Source organism: Serinus canaria, chromosome Z, assembly GCF_022539315.1.
Source record: "Serinus canaria isolate serCan28SL12 chromosome Z, serCan2020, whole genome shotgun sequence".
Lineage (NCBI taxonomy): Eukaryota > Metazoa > Chordata > Aves > Passeriformes > Fringillidae > Serinus > Serinus canaria.
The window spans coordinates 7,308,995-7,333,211 of NC_066343.1; the positions used below are offsets into that span (position 1 = coordinate 7,308,995).

Here is a 24,217-nt window from a genome sequence, read left to right on the forward strand (position 1 = left end):
GATGACTCCGTTGGCCACTGCCTTCCAAACTTTGCTGCATCACCAACTAAGTAGGTACTGTGTATATATAAATATATTTATCCATACTCACCACAAGCAGCAACACACTTGAGAAGACAGGCTCAGTCAGAATGACAGCAGTGACACAAAAACAAGGTGGCAGGTAACCACATCTCATCTCTCAAGTGCTCGCCAAGAGAAGAGCTCTGCTCCAGTCTCACACACCAGAACCACACACAAAAGGAAGCTTTTTCTTTCCTCATCTTGGTTTGTTTTAACACACACGGCAGCAGAATTCCAGCATCAGGGTTATAATTTCCAACATCCATTTCAAATCCTAATTATGCCTATTTTATTGGGTAGAGGGATAGATTAACAAATTAAAAAAAAGAGCAATATTTCAAGGACTGTACAGCAATTCCTTGGTTTTCCTTCTTTTTGGTCAGAGAGACCCAAATACTCTTAACAAACAGCTACAAGCCTACAAATCTAGCTGTGTCTGACTATGACTGAAGAATCCAAGTCTGAGTTAAAATAAATAAATATCCATGGGCCTCTTAAGTTCTCTTCAGCAGCAGTTTGCTCAACTAGAGATGAGTACTAATCCTTGACTCACTGCATCCCCCTCCAGACCAGCACTCCTCAAGCTATTCCAAGTTTAGCCCAGACTGCAGTTTTCCCTTTGTGTAATAAAATAATGAAAATTTAAATTAAAAAAAAAAAAAGAAGATTACAAAGAAGTTGTTTAACAATCACCACTGACATAAACCACCTTCACCAATCCCTCTGAATTTCTGGCCTAGGATCTATTTCAGCTGTCCATTTCATATCAACAAGAGCGAGGCAGAAAGGAAAAAACAAAAACAAACCCCCAAGAAAACAAAGAAAAAAAACCCTAACAAAAAACAAACAAACAAACAAAAACATTAAAAAAACCCAAAAAAAAACCCCAAAAAACAACCAAACAAAAAAACAAACAAACAAAAAAAAAACCCCAAACCCCAACAAACAAAAGAAGAAAACAACCCAAACCATTTTAAGCATCAGCAGCCAGCTGAATTCTGACTTTTGGACCACAGCAAGGCCTTTATTAATGATCCCTCTCCAGATACACACTCAATCAAATTCTCCAGCACCTCGGTCATTAGAAGGTAAATGAACCACCCTCCACATTCCCATCACTCTGAACCAAAATCTTCCAGCAAAAGTAGTCTCTCCCTTAGCTTTGCTGTTTCTTTGACAAATAGGGATAAGAGAAAAATTAAGAGAAATCTAAGAAAGTGTTGTGTGCTTGCTGGAGCACAGGTTCCAAGCGTTACATTCCCTCCCATTTTGCCCTTTTCCTTGGAGAGGTCTGGGGACTGTGTGTGGGAGGAATGTGCTTGCCTGGCCATTGTGTTTTGAAGCATTTGCATGACAACAGTCCAGCCCAGGATGACCCATCTTCTTCCCAAAAGGAATATCCTGTGATGCCTTCTTTCCACAGCCACCGATACCATCCCAAGCCACTGTTTGAACCCAAGAGCTGCAGGCGGAAAGGAAGGGTTTGCTCATCCCAGCAATGCAAAAGAAGCCCCCATTGTCCTACCAGGCCACGGAAACACTGACCACATGTGCATCAGAAGATTCCATTTTTAGCATCTTTCAAAACAAAGTCTTCTCTTTCACATTATCACGAGCACACTGAATCCTCAGTCTTCCTATATCATTCTCTGCAATGTCTGCTTTGTTTTGTCTTGAAAAATCATCCTCCTGCCTCTCTACCCCATGCCACTGCTCTATTAGCAGCAAGTTTCCACTGCACATAATTATGGCATGCCTTAGCCTACTTTTTTCTGTTTGCTGAACAGCTCTGCCTATTTTCTACTTGTGCTGATGCTACCATTTACTTTTCCTGACTCTAATCCTTGTATCCTTTGAAGGCCTGACTTCCTCCACACCATGACAGCAGCTGGAGTTCTCAGGACCCTTTCCAGACCTTTATAATAGCAACTGTAATGCCACTCTGATGAACATCCCACTTCCTAATCTTCAGGTCAGCACAAAGCCTGCATCTGTAACAAGTGCTGCAAATACAACACATCCCGGGCTGCAGAGCACCCATTATCTAAATGACTTCAAGTTATTAATTGCATATTCCTGGAACTGGAAGGAGAAGGAAAAAGACTGTCACATAATGCAAGCACTTAGCTTCTTCACACATAATCCCAATTAGAAGGTCTTATTTTCCACCAGGAAGTAACAAGTGACACACGTCAAGAACTGAATTCTTAATTTAACAGGTTCAAAACTAATAGAAGTAACCCAGTGAATCAAGTGCTTTCCCAGAATTATTTGTCCTCAACACACACTGGCCTTGCAATGATTGCTGCCCTAATAAGCTCTAAATAAGTCCCTCCTAATCACTCATGACATTGATGCTGTGCCTACAGCTCTTTATGCTGACACTATTAAACAAGTATTCTTTAAGAGACTGCGTTTGACTCCACTCAAGAACAACTCCTCAACATCCTGAGGTCTCCTATTTCCATCTTCTTTCAATTACCAGCTAAACTCAACCTAATTAATTGCTTCTCCTGATGGATCTTAGCTTCTTCTACCTAAGAAGCTGCTTTTAGCCCAAGCCAAAACCCCACTGTATTCCCCCTAGACAGCAGCTGTGGAGGTCCATAATTATAATTACGGACCACAAAAACCAGCCAAAAACGATGAGACTTTTGATCAAGGTAAAACACAGTATCTAGCCCTGCTGCTAGGTCTGGGAGGTATCTTCTGATAGCAAGTGTATCTCAAAAATGGCTACAAAGCGGACAAAACCAAAGATGAGGGAAAGCTCTTTCCCAAACACTGCTTAAGGCAAAGCTCCTTCAAGGAGTGATTAGGCCAGGAGATTTTGAGTTACTGCAGTAACATTTGGTGCCTTGAGCTGACCAAAGCAACTGCACCAAGACCTTCAACTCCCAGACAGGTAAAAGAGCCCAGAGGAAAAAAAAATTACATTGTGTTTAAGATTGTGTTCAACTGCAAGACACCAAACACAATGGCTCCCTCCCCTTTCCCTATCTCAAACTCTCTCTCCTCTTCCTCAAATCCCTTCAGTGATGTATTTGTGCTGCAACCTCTGGCACAGCTTAATAAAGCTGAAGAGATGAGGGGCAGACTTTTCAGATCTTGGTATTGTTTTTAACGTTGAAAGAACAAAACGGAACAGAACCCAAAAACAGGAGAACTCACACTACTTTGTTTTTACCTAAGTGTTGAACTTCCCAAACACAAGCTGAAAGAAGAAGAATGCTTCCAAAACTCAGGATGCAAATAAAGACCACTCCTATTAAAACTGGTCCCCTAAGTTTGGAAACTTCTACTAAAGACCTTTTTATTTTTCCCTTTTTGCTACAACCAACAAGATAATTATCATAAGTCGATCTATCTCCCTTCCTCCCCCCTTTTCTTCTTTCAGCACTGGCATACAAACCATGCTATTTTAACTTCTTTCCTGTTCTCCCAGTTCTTCTGGAACATTTTATTTTCAACAGTCAACTCATTTGGAGAAGTGCCATGCTGAAGTTCAACCGTGTACAATGTTAACTGTGTCTCTGCCAGCAGCTGAGGACTTGCATCACACCACCTTCTCCAGCACCTCTTGATTAAACAATTTGAGTTCCCCTCTCTGAGAACTTAGCAGATGTTTAAGCAACCTTCACTCTCATCATGCTCCTTTCATTCCCCCCCCCCAAAAAAAAAAAAAGTGATTCTCACTCTCTGAAGAGTAAGATGGAGTTTCTCATTCTCTCCTCAATTAACACCCAGCAGACCTCCTGCTCACCTCCTGTGGGCCCAGAGATTTCTTGGTTGTTTAGTATACCCTAGAGTGAAGCAGCTGCTGGAAAAGCAAGCAGGCATTTGGACTGGTGAAGTTCTACACCTCTGCTGAAGCCAGCAATCAGAAGTTCATACTTGAACACATCTTGGATCAAGCATGCAAGTTAAGCCAATCATACAGCTCTGGCACTGGCAGCAGACCATATTCATCCAGAACAAGTTCATAAAATATATAATCTTCTACTTCAAGGTAGAAAAGTATCTGTTAAAGAGTCAGAATAAGACAAATACATGATGCTAAAGGAGTATTTCCATTATTTTTCTTCCACAATAGATTGGAAGTGAAGCAAAATATAAGGAAACAAAATTACACAGACACCTTGGCCTTTGTAAACCTTTCCTGATCTGTGGAAAACAGGACCTCATTCCTCCATCAGCAGCTTCTTCCAGTCCCTGTCTCACTGAGGACTTTTCCATTTGTCCCTATGTTTGCCCGGTGAAGCTTCAACATGGGACAATATTAGTTAATGAGTAAGAACACAGCTATTCACCAGTTTCACACTTTCAAGTCCTTTTTGTGGAGTTTCTTACTTCAAAGCAGTGTTGTTCTGCCCGTTTAAGGAAATTATCCACAACACCACACAGAGAAAGTGTTTAACTGAGGTAATCTCAATTTATATTGTAACTCCACACATGTTGTTTGGAGTAATGGGAAAACCCAACAGGAAATGCTAATTCACACTGGGTTTCTGGGAGCTCCAGATTTCAAGAGACATCTTTTGAGCTCTTCTGAAGTAATCTTCCTCAAACTGTTAAGTTGTACTATTATAAGACTTAAGTTCTTCCCATTTCCTTTTTAAGGCTAAAATTAAACTTGCCCATTCCTTGGGGCCCAGAGCAACATCTGCCAGATGTCCAGACATCTATGTTGAACAATAGTCATCTACTTGTCAACTCTCTTTTTAATCATCCTTTTATCGGTCTTCATAAAAGTCAATTCCTCTTTTAAGCCAAAGCGCACAACGCTAACAAATTTTGTTATAAAGGTCACTGGATGATCATATTTTTTTCCAGTTCCACTTGCAGTTGGCCCTGCTTTCCCTTTGCAGCACCCCATTATGTGCTCATATTCTTCACACTCCAAGCATGCACATTACTGTATTCTTAGTTTTCTTCTTGCAATAAAATATTATTTTTAATTATGGAAGGAAATTGTAAACAGGACATCTTAACTTTCTCAACAACATAACCAGGTGTGAAGCTAGTGAAAATGTAGAAGGAAATCAAATAATCATTTAAATATTTTTAAAGCAGTGGTTCATAGGCTACGTCGAGTAGATGTGAGAAAAGTGGTTAAGAAAAGCACATTTTGGAGAATAAGCTACCAATGCTTACTCTTTCTATTAGAGATTGGACCAATAAAAGACTCTGTGTGCTCTAAAGCAAAAGCAATTGAAAGCCATTGTCTGAATGAAGAAATTTATGCCTGATTAGGAGAAACACTCATGTCACCACCATGGCATGAATTAAGATCATCTCTCGGGAACTTCTTTAAAAACCAGTGGGTTTTGGGGGTTTTGTTTGTTTGGGATTTTTTTTTGGGGGGGGGGTAGAATTGTTTTGTGTTGTTTGGGTATTTTTTTTTTAATATATATATAAAAGTTCTTCAGCTAGAATTTTAACAGCAAGATGAACTTCAGTCTGTCTGGGCAGAACCACAGCAAGAAGTACCATTAACAAGAGTATAATTCTCTGAAGAGGTTTCAGTCTCATAGTGAGGAAACCCAGAAAAAAAACCAAAAACCCAATGAAAAAAAACCCCATAAAAACTACTACAATGTTGTTTGGTTATCTAGGGCGTTAAGAGGCCCTCCCAAAAAGATCCTGATCTTAAATCTCAGAGCTGTTCTTGGATTGCACATGCCACGCTCAAGGGCAGTGTGTCTGCAGGGCACCCCGTAGTGCCAGCACTGGGCTGACCTCCCCAGAAGTAAGAGGAGATTCACAGCTCTGAAGCACAAGCCCTACGGTCCATATAGGGGATGGAGATTTGGGATCTGGCCCAAATAAGCAAAGGTCAGTGGGCAATTTTTCAATTTTTCTTCAATGGCTGACTTAGACCTGTACAGAGGTCTGAAAAATCCATCAAAAAATACCACCTCAGGGTGGGGTGGGGGAAGCCAAAACACCACAACAACAGCAAAAACAAACAAACAAACAAAACCCCAAAACCAAAAGCAGTTATAGTCTCTCTTTTTGTCAAAATATAAGATTAAACATACCTGAAATGGTATGTTCCATGGCCTTCTTCTGAAAGATGGAGACAACCAGAGAATCTCAATAATTTGGGTGACACATCAGCAACCAGAACTTAAGAGATGCACAGTTGATAAAGCAGCATCCTTCCGAGGTGTATTAGATTACACATTAAAACATTTCTTCCACAGCAAAAATAAAGCAAGGGCATTGATTTTTAACCTCTAAGACGGATCTCAAGTTCATCACTGCAATCCTCAAACCCTTCTGGTTTTTCTGCACATCTGGGAGGCTGTTCTGATTCAGATTCACTGGTCCCCCCATCCTGCCACTTAACACCTTCCCAGATTTGTTCTTAAACACCTTAGAATAACCAATGTATGGACATCCCTGACACCCTTCCATGGAGCTGTGCCTTCAAGCTCAGCAGCACCACACCCCGGTGTCCCCCTCCTGCATTTTGGGGTGTATTTTGAACTTTTTGAGGAGCTGCATCTACTGTGCAGCTGATGTGCAGATTTCAGTGGGTGGGAAAAGACCTGAGGCCTGCTTTGGGTCTACTCAAAATTGCTTCAGATTAAAAGGTGGGTTAAAAACAAAGCACACGGATTCCTGCTCAACTGCTATCTCGCCTTAAAGATCTCAGGTTTCCATAATGACATTAAAATCACAATAAGAATGTTGCTGTGAGTTTTCAGGAAAAAACAGTATTTTATGACACCAAAAAGACAGCTGTGAAAACTGTTTTGCTTTTTCCAAGGGAAATTATGTATGTTATGATGCTCTGAGGAACCTACTAAAAGCTCGCCAGTATCACTTTAATGCAACCTAGTGAGTGGGGAGAAATATTCCATCTTAATTTAAAACGCATCCAAAAGAAGGAATGCTCTTGAAAATGAGATGTTAAAAATCCCAAAAATTAGGCATCATCACCTAGGAAAAAAAGAGACATTTCATGATACCCTCTGGAAGAACCTGAGCAGCCTCAAGCTGCACGCACTTACCTCCAAATGCTTTCAGAAATCTAAAAATATATGCTTATATACACTATTTACTTGGCCAACTGATCAACCTCCAAAATCCTGTGGTCTTTAACCAAGGAAAAATATCTAGAAAGGTGACCTCCGAATGAAAGCATCAGAGAAAAAAAGCCTGAGGATGTGTTTCTCTGTGTGAAGGAGAATCTGAGCAATTTCCTCCAATCCTCATTTCCTGATAGCATGAAGACAGCGAGAAGACCCATCACAATGTTGTGCATTGAAAAATCTGAAGGGAAAACCTTAGGGGAAAAAATCATGATTAAGCCAGCTCCTGCCCAGCAAAGCCTCAAAACATGGAGAGACATCCACAATGTTAGGAGCACTTCCCATCTCAGCTTTGTCTACTCTCTCTCTCCTCCATTTTCTGGTGGAGCTAGAGAACATGACATGGCTTACCTGACTCAGATCACAGCTCTCTGCCAAACTAGTCACTTCCTCTTAGACATGCAAGCAGCTTCATGAGACAAACAGACCCCCACAGACGCACACACAAAAGCAGGAGCAGAAAGCACTCAAAACTTGGAGGTCTCTCCCCTTCCAAACACCAGAGAAACAAATGAAACTTTTGCCTTTTTCTCCCCCAAAAAGAGGGAGGTGAAGGGAAGGGGGGGAGGAATGCTATCAGATCACAACTACATGAAGCTCCAGGAGGATCTCTGTGTGAGGAGAATAGAAACCACAATGCTGAGGGGAGCCGGGGGGCACGGGGGGGGAAGGAGAAGGTTACTCCAGAAGACATAAAGAGCCTGTGGACTGTGTGTGTGCATGTGTGCGAGAGCGAGGAGAAGCTTTGTGTTGTGGAGCCTGGACTGGAACCAAAGCAGACAGCTTGCAAATGGAGGACAGGGAGATAAAGAAAGGGAAAGAGGGGGAGAGATAGGGAGAAACCTGCTCCGGGTGGGTTGAGAAAGGGGCAGGGGAGGAAGCGCCTTCTCCCTTGCCTGGTTTAAAGGTAGGCACATCGGGGAACTGAGCAAGTAGAAGTGGGCTCCTTCCCCTTCCTTTCTTCCCTTCTCGCTCTCCTTTCTCTCAAAGGAGAGCACAAGCGTGTGTAATGGCTCCTGCTCTCCAGCTGAACGCTGTCCTCCTCCAAGCCACCTCCTGCGGACACCGGCAGCCCCCCAGCCCCGACTCCAGCCGCCGGGGACCCCCGCATCCCAACTCCAGGAGAGCCGCGGTGGGGGCACCACCGCCGGGGTGAGGGACCAGCCTCGGCAGCGGCGAGGAGGGCAGGGAGAGGGGACCAGGAGAAAGAGGAGGAGGGGGAGAGTGGCTGGGAGAAAGGAAGAAAGAAAGCAAGAAGGAAAGAAAGAAAGAAAGAGAGCGAGAAAGAAAGGAAGAAAGAAAGGAAGGAAGGAAGGAAGGAAGGAAGGAAGAAGGAGGTCACCCGATTGCCTGGGTCGTGCCAGCACGGAGCTTTTCTCTCCTCCGTGTGTCTCCCGTCTCTGATCCAAGTCCACACGCACAGCACCATCCAGACCTCGCACACACACACATATCCTCTCAGGCACCCCCCACCCCGAAAGCTCGGCTGGTATCTCACTTATCTCCCCATATTTCCCCCCACCTCCCCCCCCCCCACCGTAATGCAACAACAAAAAATTAATTAACCGCCTTCCTCCTCCTCCCACCACCACCACCACCACCACCAGCACCTCCTCCTCTTCTCCTCCTCCATGCAAGAGACTTCTCTCTCAAACAAAACACCCCGCTCTCGCTCCCCTCTCTTCTCTCTTTTTTTTTTTTTCCTTCCTTTCTTTCTTCCTCCTTCCTCCGTTGACCGAATGAATGGATTTCAGAGGAAGGTGGTGGAAAGAAAGACAGACATAAAAGACCAAACAAAATAACACACGCACAGACACACACACAACAGAGACACACACACACACACACCACACACACACACACAACACAAACGAGAGATGATCTCTCCAATGCCAAACCAGAGATGGGTTTTAATTGCAAGAACTTACAGGAGCGTCCCGGCACTGCTGCTCTTGCTGCTGCCTCCTCTCCTCTCCTCTTCCTCTCTGCCTAGCTCTTCTTGTTATTGTTGTGGAAGTTGTTTTGTGAGTCTCATGTGCTCCTTGCCAGGTCTCAGCAATGGAGGATCGCCATCTTTCCCTGCTTTTCCCCCCCTCTCTCTCTCCCTCTCCCTCTCTCTCTCTCTCCTTCACTGGTTTGCTGCAGCTGCAGATGACCTGAGATATCCGTCTCTCTCTCTCTCTCTCTCTCACCCTCTGTGTCTCTCTCTGAATAATGAGCAACCAGAGGGAGAGAGAGAAAGAAGACAATCTCCTCTCCTACCACACAAAACGCAAGAGCACCAGGGGGTGCAAGAATCCTTTCTAACAACAACAACAACGTGTAGGGGAAGAGGAGGAAAAAGAGAAAGAAAAGAGAAGAAAAGAGAGGAGGAAAAGGCAAGAAGAAAGAGGAGGGAGGTGGAAGAGGAGGGGGGAAAGCAAGCAAGCGAGAGAGATCCAGCAGGCAGACAGATGGAGGAGAAGATGGTAGTGATAGAGGAGGAGGTGTTGAAGATGAAGGAGATTAAGAGGAGGAAGGTGGTAACAAAAAGTTAAGGTTTGGGACACTGAATCACTCACAGGCCAGGGAGAAGGAGAAGAAGGGGGAAAGATCTGAAGATCTTCCCCTTCCAAGCTGTTGCCTTCACAAAGCTTCCTGTACAGGAGCACTCAGCAGCTCCTGCGATGCTGGGGGAGCCGCTGGGATGGAGCGCTCTGCTGGGTCATAGCTCTCTTCCAGCCATGACAAAAACCGGTTTCTGCATGCAGATCTGCCCCCGAGGTGATCCCTCAGACACATCCATCTAGAGGCTAATCTTCCCTGAGCAGGGTAAAGAACATAAATGGAGCAGGAGGTTGCAAAGTATAAAACCAGATCTACCACGTGGTTGGTTTTTAATCCCCCTTCCAGCTCGCATTTGATGTGGAGAAAGGACACTCAAATTGTCCATTTCTGGCACGTATTTTGAAGTCTACTCCTGGAAATAAAGACAGTCATCTCCAGGTTTTTTATTTCTCACAAGCGTTTGGGAGAAAAGAGAGCTTGCACTACTATCACCAAAATCACTTCTACATTGGTGAAACGGTTTTTTTAGCCGCAAAATAAAATAAATAATTCCACTTTAAAACAACTTTTATGCCTCCCAACACCTAGTTGTCTGCCTCTTTGTGACTGATTATTTAAAACCGTGGAAACTAACGATCAAGGCTCACAAAGAAAGGTATCTGGGTGATGAAGGCAAGCAGACAAAGACAAAGCGGCTGTAGCCTGCATTTTTATTTAGTCTCGTTTCTATTAAGCATTGTCCTGAGCTACTTCTTTTTGCCCGACACCCCCACCTCAGCGCAAACCACCCCCCCCCTCCCCTCCCCTCCAGTCTTTCCACAGCACCAGGTCAGATTCTTTCTGGGGTTATGTCTAGCGAGGAAAGGGGGATGGGGGTGGAGGGGCGGGAGGAATTAGGGTTTACGTGCAGACTCAGTAAATCAATACGCGGGAGTGAGGCAAAATCAATTTGAGCACAAGGGCATGACTGGTATTGGAACATCAGTGGGGTTTCTCCAGCTCTCCAGCTCTGCAGTTTTGCATGGCTGGAAGAGAGACTAGAACCACGGAGCTCCGGTTCGGGTGGAGGGGGAGATCCTCCCCTGCTCCGAGGAAGTTAACATGGGAGTGGTGAACCTGAGGTGATCTCCTGGAAATTTTTGACTTCTGGTTTTACTGACTCTGGGAGAAGTCAGGCGTGTTAGAACTTCATTGTCCCTCTCAGCTCAACTGAAGACCAAATGCAGGAGTGCTAACCACGGCAATAAAATAAAATAAAATAACAAAAATCGGTAGACCAAGTAGTGGTCAAATATTAAACCCATGCATCCTCCGATCTTCCCATCCGCAAGAATGCCGTGAGGACAAAGCACACATGCAGGATCTCTCCCATTAAATCTTCTTTTTCTTTGAGCCGTGCAAGTTAATGACTAAACAGGAGAAAGATCTTCTCCCTCCTCCTCCTCCTCTCCCCTCTTTCCGCTCCCCCCCCTCCACCCCAAACAAGTGCTGTGAGGAATGGGAAGAAGGATAATATCTGGGCAGAAGGAGCACTGTTGGATTTAGAGAATTCTTCTTAAGGAAAAGGGGGAAAAACACCAAAACTGAGGATTCCTGCTAAGACTCCTGGTTTCATGCAGACAAACGGAGCGGACACCTCCTAAGAAGCTGATAAAAGAACATTAAGGAAAAGGGAGGGACTGTCTTTACGGCTGCCAGAATGTGCATGTGTTCTGCCTGCAATTTTCTATAAATCATCCTCATCGCAGGAACAGAGCGCCTGGGCTTTGCAATCTTTGACGTACCATCAACGCCGAGACAGATAATTCACCTCTTTGTCTCTCAGCATTTTAAATTTAAAACCCAGGCAAACAAACAAACAAAAACAAACGGAAAAAGAAAATAAAAACCCACCAGAAACAAACCTAAAAAAGAAAAAATTAAAATAAATTAAAAGCGAGCGACAAAGACCAACCCACAACCACAAAACACGTTGCTTCTGACCAGAAAGAAAGAAACTGGATCTTCATGGAGATAGTCTGGAAGTGTTTTCCCGCCCTATCCCCCCCGGTCCTTGGGCGGAGGGGAGGGGGGAGTCCCTCCCTCGCCGGTCCCGGAGGAGCCCCCCGAGCCCCGGGGGGACCGCGGGGCTCCGGCGGGAGGAGCTGGGGGCGGCCGGAGGAACCGGGGGCTCGGCGGGGCAGCGCCGGGGGGCACGGCAAGGGGGGCTGCTCCCCAGGGCTCCGGTGGTCCATAACTTCCTCCCGCAGGCTTGCTGCCATCCCCAGGGCGCTCCGAGCAGCCCGCAGCGAGGTGGGCACGCTGGGCTCCCAAGAAGCGGACTCCAGGGGAAAGAGGAAGAGGGAGCTTCCCCGGAGACCCCCCCAAGCCCTTCGGAGCGCTGGTTTCGCTCAGGAGCGGGCGTTTGTGGCTACCGAGAGGAGGGGGGCGAGCCCAGGGGGTGCGGGACCCTCCGCGGGTGGTGGGAGTGAGGGGGGACCCTCCTGGCAAGCCCCGGTGCCGCTCCCGGCAATAAGGGGGTTAATCTTGCTGACAGCCCCCTGGTCTTAATTACCCGGGCGGGTTAAGTGTCCCATTAAGGGCGATGGGGATAGTTTGCTCTTCTCTGGGTGCTGGCGTTTGTGTGGCCGGGGAACGTCGGGCAGTGGCCAGGGTGGCCCGGGGCTCCTGCGGGACGGAGCCCTCGGTAGCCCCGCTCCCCACCCGCGGGTGGGGAAATAGAGAGGGATTTCAGCTCCTTTCTGTCTTCCCAGCAAAGGTGGTGTCCCACCGCCGTGTTGGTTTGACGCCACAGTAGAAGGGATCTTCTTTGGTTTTAAATAAAAAAAATTAAGCCTTTGCTCATTTATCTGGTTGATGTTCCACCATGCAGCCAGGGGAACAAAAAGCCAGGGGTGGGGGGAGAAAACCCACAAAAAACCCCCCAAACCAACCAAACAACTGTAGGTTTTTCAACAAAGAACCAAACACAAACACCTTTCCAGCTTCTGGGATTGACTTTCCTCACCCGGAGGATATGACCAGCCTGAGCTCGATCCCCAAGCATTTCATCTCTCAGTCTGGGCTTGGCTGCTGTGCAGAGTCAGGTTTGCATGGACCTGTGTCCTGTTCCTGCAGCCCATGGAGGCTGCACAGCGAGCCCCAGGTTAGCAAGACCACAGGCAAAGGGGAGAGAAGATGGTGTGGAAAGATCAAGATGATGCTCTCCTGAATTTCCTTTCCTCCTAGCCCATTGCCCCCAGCCAAACCTGTTTCTCCACGGGGTCTATTCAGCTTTTCAGGATGGCAAACTGGTATTTTTAGTGTGGACACAGCCATAGTGAGCAGGAGACACCAGGAAAGCAATGTGGAAAATAAAGACACTGAAAGCACAATCTTTGTACACAGTCAGCAGTGAAGCACTGTTGTTAATGTCCACTCACAGAACTGGAAGTGGCTTCTCTCTTTTCCTTCCCAGATTTGGAAGAATTTCTTCATTTTCCTACAACAAGTTTGTATGAACTTGTATTTATTCTCCTCTTCTTCACAGCTGTTTTATCCTAGCAGAGCTGGGCTTCAGAATCCTTATGCAAGAGGCAAGTAAGTATTGTGTCAGCTCCCTGAACAACTAAATACCAGTCTGTCTGTAGAATATTATGTTCTCCAGCTCTTGAGAGAATTTCACTTTCCTGTCTAAAAAAGATTGGTAATGTGCTGATCTGACTTTTACCCTGGTAACTCTCATATTTTTTTAACCTCTAAGAGTTTCCTTCTTTGGAGAGGACTGTGAGGAGAAGCTTTTTGTCTGGGAGTGCTGAAGTCTTGCTCTGATCTATGAAAGACAAGGGACATCATCTCATCAAGAAAATTTTCTTTAAGCAAGTACTCTTGTAGATTCTTGTAGTGTATTCAAAAAGGTTTACGTGTAAATAGTGCAAATCTAGGCTCTTAAGAACTCTTCAGAAAATTCTCCTATTAAAACATAAAACTTTTAGCCTGCTAGCAAAATTTGAAATGCTTTTCTTTTAACCTGGCAGAGCTCAGACTGTGATCTCCAAGAGCAAACTCTTCACGGTGAGATCACTTTGTCTGCAAGCACACCCCAGAATGTTGAAAACCCATAGAAAGATGTATTTTTATGTTGCTGAGAATGCTGAAGAGGAGTGCACTGGTGAGGACCATGCTGGGTGTTGGAAGTCACTTCCTTCTCTGATAGATGCACAAGTGGTAATTATTAGAAATAGAGATTTTGCTCCCTTGAGGAAGCAGAATCCTTAGCAGTCGAAATGCTTGAGTAAACTCACAGTTGGGTTTTTATACCTGCCCCCAGTGCTCCTCAAAAACTCTTCACCAGGACCAGGGCTCAAGAAATCACTTTGCAAAGAGAACCAGTCCTTCTCCAAAACCTTTTAATTGAGGCGTGAGACAGGAGTAATGGATGTGTGTGGTGTTGGCAGGCTGTGGTAGACCGCAAGGTGGGTTTGGTGGGTACCACAGGTCACACTTCCCCAGCCTCAGAACATGCCTGAAAGTTCAAGCAGCAGAAAAACTTGTGTTTGGAGACCAGTGAAACTTGCAGTAGAGTTAATGAAAAAGAATTCCTCCAGTGTTAAAATTAACTGGGTTGGAACCAAACTAAACACATCCGTTAGTCACTAAAACATGAACCGCAAATGGCCCTAGATCTTCATTAAGTAATTTGTCGGCATGCATCCACTCTTCAGTGATAAGTTTGATTTAATAAAATAATAGAATGAAGTCTAGCCAAAAGGATGCTTTATCCGCCACTAGAATACAAGCAACAAACTGACTCTGCAAAAAATCTGCAATTACCATAACAAGGATTTCTAAGCAACTGAAGGCACGTCCTGACTTCACTTACTGCTAAAAAGCAGTGACCATGAAGCTTAATCAAATTCACTTTTTTTTCACTTTTGAAATCTTTAGAAGCAAAAATATTCTTTGCTGTAGGTGCAAATTAGGTTTTATGAAATTCAGTCCTTCAAAAGACACAGCTGGATTTCATTTACCTTCAACATGGCTTTAGATGGAGTCAGTGAGATTGTAACTGCAGTCATTTTACATCATCTGACCTTTGGAAGATGACAACAGTTTGCTGGTTGGGATAAGGTATCCCAATATTGCATTATGCTCACTGCTAAGAAGACTTCAGGAGAGAAACATTTTGATTTTGTCTTCAGAGGAGAGAGGTACTGAGTGATTTGTGAAATGATTTTGAATGTATGGGTTAGATAAAAAAGGTTTCTGGCTATATTTACTGGTCATTTTTCAGAGTGTGCCCCTGTCCTCGTGTATTTTACTAGATGTATGCAATTCAATACAAATCTATTTTTGCTTGTACACCCTTGAGGAAAGCATTTCCTTGGGTTTTTTTTTTCCCCAAGACCCAAATACAACCCTTGCATCTCTTGATATGTCTCTCTAACACCTCAGTTTTTTTAAAACTTAAGCTCTCAAATACTAGCCAATAATTTTTATTCTGTGTGTCCTAACCAACCTGTGTAATATACAGCCTCCAAAAGGCCTGAGTTCCCCTTCCCTAGCTAGTTTTTCTGATACCTAATTTTTCTAGACACACCATAAAATTGATCAAGGCCATCTCTGGCTTTGTAGGGAAGTACCTGCTACCACAGAATAATCTGTCTGGTATATGCAGTTTGATGACATTTTTATTGATACATTACAAAGTTAGCCCAAGTTTCTTCTTTTGAAGCAACTCCAGCAGGTATTTTCGTTGCCTGTGGAAGGATTTCAGGCGTAGTTGATTTCCCATCTTGCATGCCTTTGAAGATATAAAAAGGAAACAATGTATTTTATCTTCTGCTTTTTGAAACACCTCAGCTCATAGTTTATTTCCAAATGAAGTTGTTTCTTCGTCAGCTTTCGCTGAAGTCCCAGCGGTGCCTGTGGGTCAATTCCAGTTCATTTTCCCTGGGAGCAGAGGGATGCACGCTGCAGAAAGTGGAACATTGCTGAAGTGCCTGCCAAAGCTCTATTCTTCTAATAATGTCATTTGTTTTGGGCACACCTTTCCTCTCTCTGAGCTTGTCGCTGCCGCTGCTTGTCTGGAGAGGTTCTGACAAAATCCCTCTGAAGATTTTGCTCAGGATTTTAAATCTATGGCCAGCACAAAATCAAGGTCTTCCTCATCCATTTGCTGGCCATTCATCTCTGTTACAACATTTAATTTTCTCTAATCCCATGTATTTATGGCACTTTTAATTTTTTTCCTCCCTATTCCACATCTCCAAATGATCAGCCAAATCCTCAGCTGATGCAATTTGGCTGGCTTCATTGACTCCAATGGATAAACTGCTAATTTAAACCTTCTGCTTGGCTCATTCTTGCATCTAATTGGGTTAATAATCTTTACCAATTCCTCTCAGTAACTTGGAGATTTTTCTTTTTCCTTGTAGGTGCTATGTATTGAAATTTTGTGTTTCTCTCCATTGGTGTTTTATCTATGATACAGTGATAGCTCTTAAAGTCTGAGTCTGTTTTAAGAATTACATTTCTTTTCTGCTCCCCGTTCTGATTTCTCCAGAGTTATTGTCTCCTAATGCCCACCCTGACCTCCTTTATTTTAAACCACACTTTTGATGAGTTTCTCTCTCCATTAATTTAATTTAATATGCTGTATTTCAAAGGAGCCCTTCTTCTGCAACCTCTCACCTATACTCATGATGAGACAATTATGTAGAAGGCATTTTTTCCAGTTTTTCTCTTCACAGCTGTTGTGCTCTCTAGAATAATTGAAGATACACCATTTGTGATGTGAGTTCATATTTCCAGTGATTACATTGCAGATTGATCTAGTCAGGGACAGCCAATCCTGTTGTCATGAAATGTAACCTCATCTTGAAGGAGACTGGTGCTACATTGCATATTAAAAAAAAAAAAAAAAACTAAAAACCTAAAAAAACCCAAACATTCAAATATCTTTCATAATTTGTGGACATACTTGCCTGTCTTGTGACTGCACACAGTAATGTTTTTACACTAACACGTGGAAACAGCTGGGTATATTTTGTTTCCTTTTTCCAGCACAAAAAATATGTGGATTTTCCAGTTCTTTTGTGGAAACCCAGGCTTTTGAGGTGACTGGGTGGATCCCATTAACAGGAGAAGGTAGGACAAAAGAAAGATGCAGAAAAGAACACAAAAGAAAGTCCATAAATAGTACCAGCACACTTGGAAAAAAATCCTCACCTACAATTACAAAAATATTTCAGCATCCCATTCTGTCTTCAGAAAGGTAACAATTATTTATACATATCAGTCTCTATGTAAATGCCACCTGTCCAATCAATATATTAATATTTGAATTAATTTCAAAGAAGATGGCAGAAAAAAAAAAAGCCATCATTTCCTCAGTAATGAACTAATTTATCTGAAAATCTGACAACTGCAAGTGGGTGGTACTCCTTTTGGTGTAGTCTTTCAAAAGATATAGCTGCAATCAAGCTGGTACTTATTATTCTAATAGTAAAACATGCCGAGCATCAAAACTTGACATGGAATGTAATGAGAAGTGATATAATTGAGCAGAGATTTAGCAGATATGTTGGTTGTGTTATTGTGAGAGTGATTGCTGCTCTGGGTCGTGAAAGGTTTTTACATGGGAAGGTTTGGGAAGGTTTGGGAAGGTTTGGGAAGGGAAGGTTTGGGAAGGTTTGGGAAGGGAAGGTTTGGGAAGGGAAGGTTTGGAAAGGGAAGGTTTGTGAAGGTTTGGGAAGGTTTGGGAAGGTTTGGGAAGGGAAGGTTTGGGAAGGTTTGGGAAGGTTTGGGAAGGTTTGGGAAGTTTGGGAAGGTTTGGGAAGGTTTGGGAAGGGAAGGGAGGAAGGGAAGGAAGGGAAGGGAAGGAGGCAGGACGGGCAGGCAAGGAGGACGGGACGGGAAGGGGCAGGGACGGTGAAGGGAGGAAGGGAAAGGGAAGGGAAGGGCAGGGAAGGGAAGGGACAGGGAAGGGAGGGACGGGAAGCGAAGGGAAGGGAAGGGAAGGGAATGGAAGAACAGGGAAGAACAGGGAAGAACAGGGAAGAACAGGGAAGAACAGGGAAGAACAGGGAAGGGTCAAAAAAGGAAAAGAAAAAGTTCAAATTTGACTTGATTGCAGTAGTAACCAGAGAAGGGGATTCAGGAGAAGGCAGGGATGTGGCTGGAATCACGTGTTGATACTTAGTGGTGGTATCTGGGACAGATTGGAGGGGACATAGTGAGAATTAGGAAATACACCAGCAGAGGCAATGTTTTTCAGAACAGCCACAAAGAAATTAGGAGCTTCATGGGAAACACTAAGGGTTCATGTTTTGGATAGAAAAGGTGAGAGCAATATCAAGTTTGCAGCCCTTCAGAAGGAAAACTAGGTAAATGATGTATGCTGGAGTTATAGTCAGGTTTATTCTGCAGCCAGTTAGCTCCAGTTCAATTGAGTGTCTACTGAAAATTGCTCCCTGTCTCTGGACTGGATTATCATACTGTTGCTGCCTGCCTGTTCTGTTCTCAGTGGTTTTGGTTTTTTTCTTTTTTTGCTGCAGGTGCTGTTGCCTGTGGAAGCTTCTCCCTGGTGCCTGGTCATTCTCCAAGGTCCAAGTGTGCATGTTGTATAATGTATTTCTTAGTCATTGTGACTGCAAATTAAATTCTGATAAATGTGCCTCAAACACAGCCGATGCAGGTACTTCAGAGTCTGCAGAGAGCCTGGAGCAACAGCTCCAAGAGGTTTGGACCTTCTCATTCATCTCAGTATGTTCTTAAATTGTCATTCTTCACATTCTTCTAACTTAAACATCAGCTTTAGAGCTGGGCTCACATGTTTAACTGTTTCCCTTTTGATCATTTCATAGAAGCCCTCTGAAGTCTTTATTCCCTAATTTCAAAGTGTTTCTTGTGCCTTCCAGGTGAGAAAGTCCAGAGCTACAGTGATATCTGTTTTCCCTCTTGACAGCTTTCAAGCTGCAAATGGGAATTTCCAGTGCAAGAACCCATGGCACACTAGAAAAAAAAAAAACATAGGGACTCCAACAAATTAATTGGTTTGCCTACCTACTTAATTGTCCCTGGGATTGAGGTACTGAGTGATTAATTACCTTCATAGCCAGCTACTCACGGGTTTCAGTGTCCTCAGTGTAAAATCAAGCTGCCATGTAATTTCACAGCAACAAGAACCCTTTGGCACACCAGCTCAGGTGTGGTTTGCTGGTGAGGAGCTCAAAGTGCCTGTTCACTCTTGATCTTGCACTCCTGGGGTTGGAGGGCTGGTGTTAGCCAGTTTTGTTCCACCAAACCCTGCCTGATTGTGCTGATCAGTCCACAGCAGTTTGGTACTCCACGAGTTTATTCAAATATCCATCCTCCTCTACTGCTAAGTTAAACAACTGCTCTTTGTCCCTTGGGATGGAAGGACAGCAGAGGAGGTGTGAATCACAGGAGGTGGACACTTGGCATTCCTGGTCAGTGTGCAGCTCCTGAAGGAGCCCAGTTTCCCAGCTGACCTCTTCATCTGCCATGAGCTGTTTTACCTTGGTTTTCCCCAGCAAGCAGGAGACTGAAACTCATCCTCAGACTAAGCTCTGAGAGAGCCACAGTTTTTAGCCTGATGGGTAAGCTCAGCCAGCTTTGTGCTTTCCCTGTCTCATCAGGATTTCTTTGCCTTGATGAGGTCTCATCTGCACCAGGAAATGGACCAGCCAAGCTCTTGCAGTATCATTATTTCAGTATAACCAGCCCATTTCCTGTGTAGACAAGCCCTTAAGACTAATCTTCTTGCCTGACACTCAACCCCAGTTGCAGAAGCCTTGGAACATGTTTTGGAGTCTCATTTCACTCCTGGATTATGAAGCCTGCCAAACCTTTTCATTTTGTTCGAGGCTTCCTGCCATTTCAGCATTGGAACCCATCTGATTCCAGATCTTTTGCCCACCAGCCAAGGAGTTTCAGCCAAGCCACATACATCCTGCCACCAGGATGCTCCCACTGTGCCAAGCTCAAAATCCTCCTCAGTTCTTCTGTCCATGGATATCTAACCTTGTTCAAACACTGACGACTTGAGGAGCGGGCATTTTGAGGCTGGAATGCAGGTTTGGAGGTCTGTTATTTTTTCTCATTGTTAATTTTCACAAATGGCTACAGAGGCACCTGCTCCTAGAGAGTTCTGTGATCTAAAGGCACCAGTACTCTCCACTGTCTCTAATGCTGCCTTGCAAAATCAAGAAATTCCATTTTTCCTATTCAATCTTTTTTGTAGTTTAACCATCAAACACTGATTTTTTTCATCAACTTACCTGTGTGGAAATAGCAAGCAAAGGTGACGTTTTTCTTCTGCAGTCCTTGTTTCATGGTTTCCTACATCCCATTGTTCTTGCTTTAATTTATTTTATTAATTTTTAAATTAAATGAAAAATCTCCAAAACACCAGAACACCTAAGAGATTTGCAGTGATGCAGATAGATTTATCTTATGAAGACACTAAAGTGTAAGTGCACACCACAGGGTGAGTAGTTTTTTTTTGCATTTTGTAGTTTTCAGTTTTAATAAGGCTCACATACTATTCCTAATTTTTTTTTTTTTTTAATTCGATTCCAAGCCAGACCAGCAAGAGCAAGTTTATGTGGTGTCTTTAGCATTGTGGGAATGCACTATAAAAAGAAGATTGCAGCAGACACAAAAGTTTCACTGTATGGCAGTAATTCTTCTTCTTGCTGTGTAAAATTCAACAGTACAAAAGAATCCCGTTGCTTGAATGCTCTCAGGTAGGAAGTGCAGGAACTCCTGCTCATCCCTTTTCTGGGGGAAAAAAAAAAATAAAGATCACAGTCCTGGCTGTTTTCCTCAGAATTTCGACCTCACTTCTGCCAAGTTTTGTCCCAGCGTTCTGCTTATCTAAAATCCTCTAAAATCTAAAATATCTCCAGTACCTGTCAGCCAGGTCTGTCCTCTCTCATTTCTCCCATCCCCTGGGGACCAGGCTGAGGAGCAGCATTCCCATGTCCTTCCCAAGGATCTGCTCTCCAGCAGGGCTGGCTGTCCCAGGGGCCCCAGAGTGTCGTCACATTTCTCTTCAAAGAGAAAAGCAAAGCCCAACTTACCAAGAAATTTCTAAAATTCATATTCTCTAAACCCCAGGAAAAAAGAAATTCTTGTCTCATTTACCTATATTTATTCACAAATAAAATGTGTGAATATGTAATTATATTAATATATTATCTATTAATTATATATTTTCTTAACTATATTAAATGATCATATATTATTTAATATAATCTCATACTCCACTCTCCTGTCCTGTCATATCCTCTCCTCTACATCTGCTCTGCTCTGCTCTGCTCTCTCTGCCTATCTCTGCTCTCATCTCCTCTCCTCTCCTCTCCTCTCCCTCTCATCTCTCTCTATCTCCTCTCCTCTCCTCTCCTCTCCTCTCTCTCCTCTCCTACCTACTCCTCTCCTCTCCTCTTCTTTTCTGTTCTCTCCTGTTCTCTGCTGTTACTCTTCGATCATGCTGTTCTCTGCTGTTTCTCTGCTGTTTCTCCTGTTCTCTGCTGTTTCTCTTCTCTGCTGTTTCTCTGCATTTCTCTGCTCATGCTCTGCTCTGCTCTGCCTCTGCTCTGCTCTGCTCTTCTCTTCTCTTCTCTTCTCTTCTCTTCTCTTTCTCTTCTCTTTCTTCTCCTTCTCTTCCTCCTCCCTTCTCTCTTTCTCTCCTCTCCTCTTCTTGTCTTCTTCTCTCTTCTCCCTCTCCCTTGCCTCTTGCTTCTCCTCTCCCTTTTCTACCTTCTACACTTCTTTCCCTCCCCATTCATCCTTCCCTTCTCCCCTCCTATTTTTCCTTCCCTACCCATTACCTCCACTATTCTCTCTCTCTATCCCTGTCCCTCTTTTGTGACAGTCCACCAAATTCTGTCCTATAATCTAACATCAACTTATCATACTAATCACTCATTCCTATTCTCATGACCTACTTCATATATCCCTTACTCTACTCTTCTCTCTTGATGTTATATGACATAATATATACATATAATACAATAATTCACCTCCTAATAAAATAAAATCCTCCTCATCATTTATCTCCTTCATGAAAACCAAAAATATCTGTAATACCAGAGGGACACATTCATCTCCCCTGGGATGTCTCCCTGGATCCAGCTGTGCCTTGCATCCTGCTCCACCAGTCCTTCTCAGCTCCACTGGGCACTCGAGGTTGAAATCAGGGCTGGGAAGGGCCTTGGAGAGCAAAGATGTGACCTGGAACAAAGTGTTGAAACCAAATGCTGTACAGGTGAGGAAATGTGTGTCTGGAGAGCCATCTGACTTTTTCCCATCTCCAAAAAAAAAAAGGGTTTGTGAAAGGTAAAAAAAAGCGCTCGGATTTTGTAAATGTTCTTTATTAAGAAATGCTCTTGCACGTGAGGACAAAAGTCAAATTAATCCCATTCCCTGCCACTAGTGACTTTTCCCTGAGGTCTTGGGAGCATAAATCATTTCCTATTCTCTCCTTTTCCCTGGAACATAAGAGAAGAAGATGCAGTAGCTCTCAATTGATCTTCCTGAGAAGCATGGCTGTATTGGGTCACCTCAGCCATGCAATGGAGCACAATTAAACTTATTCCAAAGTACTGAAAAACACACCAGTTAATTCAGGCACTTCTTATTTCAGGTTTCTTTTAATTAATCAGTGTGTTATTTTTAATGGCCACTAAGTTAAGTTGTCAGGAATGCAAACTTTTAAATTCAAGAGAACTTCGCTATTTTGAATTTTCTTATTCTATTCAGAAGAGGAGCTAAAAAACTCTCATGACTATTCCACTGTATTTTAATTTAATGACACATTTTCTGATTAAAAATTACCAAAGACATAACACCAGCATTTTTGTAAAACTGTATAACTCCAGCTGTAAAGTTGTAATTTTCTGTGTAACTTTCTGTATATCTGTGTACAGAAAATTGGTGTCTCAAAAGTAATTTTAATAATTTTTTGTGCTTCCATGCATTTTTCTAGCATTAAGTTCTAAACAAATTCCAATTGAGCGAGTTTCTAAAGTCATTAATTGGCAATATATAATTGGTATCCCAATAACTTCTTGATGGCTGGAAAGGTTTAGAAAAATAGTCTTCTCTAACAGAGGCTTGAATGAAAGAGTTGTTGTACTGAAATATATTAATATTTTATATTTTTTTTTTGTGAATACAGTGAAAGTAATTTGAAGACTTGTAAAACAGGAATTTAGTATTTCACAACACTTTCATCGCCACACTTTAGAAGTTGTTGGCATCCTAGACTGAACAAATCCATTCCATAGGAATTTGGGAAAGTTATAACCACAGTCATTGAGTTTTGCAGAAAAATTTAAGTGGAAGTTGTAACCCATCCATCTTGGCAAATTTTGTAGAATTCGTGTGGCATTCCAGTAAATAAACAGTGTTCAACACAAAAGTGAGGCAAGCATCTTAAAAAGTGTTGGGTAGGAATGGCAGGCACTGAAGACTAATACTGAACCAGAGTTTTCCAGGCAAGTTTAATCAGAACAGCACCAATATATTACCAGTGCACTCAAAACATTGAGAAGAGTGGAGCAGGAGGGTGAGCAAACCAAATTCTGAAAGACCAAGGTGGATCTGTAATGAAGGTGGAGCAACACAAAGGCTTTGAATTGCCTGGAGAAAATATTCAGTTTACAGGGGAAAGAAGTGTCCCTGCTCAGTTTAAGGCACAGGTGGGTTTGGCTGAGCCAAGAAGCAAAGGAACAACCAGGAATTATTCTAACTCTGGCATCCACAGGCACCTCCTGTGGCAAAGAGGGGCACAAACCACGCTGCTGTTGGGTGCAGATGGTTTCTGCACAAATGCCTCACACCCAGCTCCTGCCCTCCAGCAGCTGGTGGGGCTGGGCACAGAACTGCCAAATATAGGAAGCAATTTGTGGGAAAATTAACGCTAGTCAGGTTTGATCAGCCTGGAAGCCACATTTCCTACATGGCCAAGTGCCCTGAGCTGCAGCCTCGTCCTGTTTCCACTCAGTTTTTTCAGCCCTGTCACTTTCTCACCCCCTGTTTCGCTGGGGAGGTGAAACAACAAATATTGCTTGAGGAGGACATTTCTGCCTCCCTCTGTGTGTGTATTCCTCATTGCTGAAGGCAAAGTGAGGTTTTCCTTGAAGATCAAAGACTTCCTGTAGTTGTGATCGGTATCTAGAAAAGATTTCATATGCATGATGAGCTTGCACCTTTCTGATTCACTCCTGCCGCTGGGGAGCTGCACTGCTCACTGCCATACAAACAAGGTGTGCCACCACTCATTAGTGTGCTCCACTCAAATTAATGCAAACCTCCCCACCAACCACAACAGGGCTTGACTCAGACCTTGAGGGCATCTCATCTTCCTTGCTCCCAGTGCTGATTTCCTCTGGATGTATTCCCACCATCCTCATCCTTGCCAGCAGCTTCTGCCACCTCTTCCTCAGCTCAGGCACTGGCTTTTTTTCTCTCTGCGAGCACAGGAGCAGTGTGGAGAA

The 24,217-nt window shown here is 43.6% G+C and overlaps 1 protein-coding gene across 5 annotated transcripts in view; it reads right to left on the reverse strand.

Moving 5' to 3' along the window:
- Window positions 1-9,906, reverse strand: part of ZNF462 (zinc finger protein 462) — a 90,925-nt gene extending 81,019 nt beyond the window's left edge. Inside the window, exon 1 of one of the 5 annotated variants that reach the window (XM_050986613.1) lies at window positions 9,092-9,906. The gene's annotated coding sequence lies outside the window, so the exon portion shown is untranslated. Of the gene's footprint in view, window positions 1-8,505; window positions 8,684-8,773 lie in introns of those variants that run through there. The other 4 variants (XM_050986610.1, XM_050986611.1, XM_050986614.1 and 1 more) reach the window with 4 other exon arrangements.
- Window positions 9,907-24,217: the final 14,311 nt, after the last annotated feature.